The sequence below is a fragment of the Dromiciops gliroides genome, chromosome 1 (assembly GCF_019393635.1).
Source record: "Dromiciops gliroides isolate mDroGli1 chromosome 1, mDroGli1.pri, whole genome shotgun sequence".
In the NCBI taxonomy this organism is placed as follows: domain Eukaryota; kingdom Metazoa; phylum Chordata; class Mammalia; order Microbiotheria; family Microbiotheriidae; genus Dromiciops; species Dromiciops gliroides.
The window spans coordinates 419530859-419534101 of NC_057861.1; the positions used below are offsets into that span (position 1 = coordinate 419530859).

The 3243-nt window shown below is 39.7% G+C and overlaps 1 pseudogene; it reads right to left on the reverse strand.

Moving 5' to 3' along the window:
* Positions 1-1128: 1128 nt before the first annotated feature.
* LOC122738293 lies at positions 1129-1782 on the reverse strand (annotated as a pseudogene).
* Between the last annotated feature and the right edge of the window lie 1461 nt (positions 1783-3243).

The window sequence follows — 3243 nt, forward strand, 5'->3', positions numbered from 1 at the left end:
TGTTAAACTTTCAGTACTGGGTCAGGATTTTCAGCACTTGAGTTAAATACTCAAATATATTCTAAGGACAAAATGTACTAAATGATCCCATTTGAACCAATTAATCCATTTTAATAGTTTTATATTGATTAGCCTTCCATATTTGTATTGATCTGCTAATAATCTAAGTAAAATAACGGGAAAGAAGAGTTGAGTTTCTGCCAACTTTGGGGGAAGGGTGTTATATGGATAGGAAATGATTTTATTGTGTATTCCCATGACATCTGTGAAGAACCTTTGCAGTGTCCCTCCCATAGTTATATGCCTCTAAAAGAGCCACTTTCCAACTTGTCATTTCAGATTGTTTTGTTGGGCTGTCTTTTATTACCCTTACACTGTCAATCTGCCACTGTCACTATTGAAGCAGAAGGGGATTCGCAAGGCTAAGTGTCATTTTGTGCATCATTGGAAGGAGAACTCACATCATTGTGATCATCCATCCATTGAAATGTTAAGCATTGGTCATTGAGATCAAAGGCTTCATCAGTTAAATGGCTAACCTGCTAGTGCTGAGCTTCTCTGTTTTTAACATAGTCTAGGATGAGGATGATTTTTGAAGGCTTTCTAGCTTGGCAGAAACTGCCAGATATTGTATTTCTCTGCTATCAACCATGAGGACAACATTTTGATCTTATATTGAGGCACTAGAGTAGCCTTTTTTTTTTTTTTTTTTTTTTTTTTTTTTTTTTTTTTTAGTGAGGCAATTGGAGTTAAGTGACTTGCCCAGGGTCACACAGCTAGTAAGTGTTAAGCGTCTGAGGCCGGATTTGAACTCAGGTACTCCTGACTCCAGGGCAGGTGCTCTATCCACTGCACCACCTAGCTGCCCCTAGAGTAGCCTTTTAATGGAGAACTATGGTTACATAGGCTAATATGCATAACTCTGAGTTTCCACACTCTATATAAATGACATAGAAATGAGTCATAGGTATGTGGAAGTCAGACAGTCAATAAACATTTAAGTGCTTACTGTGTGCCAGGCATTGTTTCCATGCTCTTCTTTTTTCTCCCAATTTTATTGAAAGAAAAGTGCTGTGAAATTATTCAAAAGCTTGAAAGAAACAAGGGAATTTAGGCACCTCTCCTGAATCACAGAACCAAGGGCAGGGTAGATTCCTTCTGGAAGTTGTAGTCAGACAGGGTATACCCATCCTTTAGCTGCAAAGGGAGCAATACCTTCTTTGTCTTGAATTTTGGTCAACATTTTCAATGGTGTCACTGGGCTCCATTTCAAGAGCTACATTCTTACCAGTCAAGGTTTTCACAAAGATCTGTATCCCCCCTCTGAGACAAAGAACCAAGTAATGAATTTGGGTTCTTTTCTGGATATTATACTCAGATATGGTTTGACCATGTTCAAGCTGCCTTATAGGAAATCTCTGCTGATCTTGGGAGGAGGGGGAGGAGGGAGAGGCCTTCTTTGTCCTGTCCTTTGCCTTGACATTCTCAATGCTATCACCCAGTTCAACATCAAGGGTGATGGTCTTGACAGTAAAAGTCTTCACAAAGATCTGTATCCCACCCCTGAGACAAAGGGCCAAATGCAGGTTAGATTCTTTCTGGATATTGTAGTCAGACAAATCTCACGCATCTTCTACCTGCTTTCCAGCAGTTTAATATCTGCTAGTCTGAGAGAATGTCTTCCTTGTCATGGACTTTGGCTTTGACATTCTCAGTGGTATCAGTGGGCTCCACCTCAAAGGTGATAGTCCTGCTAGATAAGGTCTTCACAAAGATCTGCATTGTTATCAGTGGTGATGGCACATACTGAACAACAGAGTCAACTCCTGTCCTCAGTAAATTTACATGTTCTTCTTTTCCTAATCTATTCTGAACATCTCGGTGATACTTATAACCTACTCCTGGAGAAATAATGTTTAAGTTTCATAGCTTGTCTGTTTAGCTGCCATCCTATAACCCCTCCCCTTCTTGGCTAACTTCTTGAGAAAAGTTGTCTTCATGAGGTGTGTTCGTTTATTCTCCATGCACTCTCTTCTAAACATTTTGTAGTCTGGTCTCCAGCCTAATCATTTAACTGAAACTGCTTTCTCCAAAATTGCCAATGATCTCTTAATTGCCAAATTCCTAGAGCTTGATATGATACCTGGAATATAGTAGTCACTTAACAAGTGCTGGTTGACTTACATTTTTATAAAATGTTGAATTTAAGAGCTAGGAGGGACCTCAAAAACCAACTAATCTAACCCATATCTGACTATTAACCACTTCTACGGTATATTCAACAAATATTCATCCAGCTTTTTCTTGAAATCTTCCAAGGAAGGAGAATGAATCTACTACTGCCCAAGTCTGACCATTGCACTTTTGAATGGTTCTAAACATTAAAAAGCCTTTCTTGGGGCAGCTAGGTGGCACAGTGGATAGAGCACCGGCCCTGGAATCAGGAGTACCTGAGTTCAAATCTGGCCTCAGACACTTAACACTTACTAGCTGTGTGACCCTGGGCAAGTCACTTAACCTCAATTGCCTCACTAAAAATAAAATAAAATAAAAAGCCTTTCTTTACATTAAGTTTTAATCTAGTTCTCTGCAATTTCCAATCATTGTTTTCTCTCTTCCCTCTATTGGCCAAGCCAATCTCTGCTATCCTTCCCCCCCCCCATAATAGCCTTTTTTTAGGGCAATGAGGGTTAAGTGACTTGCCCAGGGTCACATAGCAAGCAAGTGTCAAGTCTCAGAGGCTGGATTTGAACTGAGTTTCTCCTGAATCCAGGGCTGGTTCTTTATCCACTGTGCCACCTACCTGTCCCCATAATAGTTTTTTGACTATTTCTTAGCTATTTTAAATAGTTATGACATCTCTAAGTCTTTTTTTTTCTGTTGGGTACACATTCCCAGCTCCTTCAACCAATTTCACATGGTGTGTTCTCCATTTCTTTCACTATCCCAATCATCCTCTTCTGGCAATGCTCCAGCTTATTGGCATAGTTCTCAAAATATGGCACCCAGAACTAAATGTGTAAATTGGATATAGTCCAGTAAGGGCTGAGTATAATATGAAATCCTCCCACCTTGTTTAACTTTGTCATCATTCCCTCCACAACCTCTTACCTGGACACTCTTTTCTGATTCTACTTGAGGATGAGGTTTAATTTTTTCAAGAGAAATGAAGATGACATACAAGCAAAAGGCAAGGACACAAAATCGTAAACTGGCACTAGCATGAGGACTTAGGCATTTCCT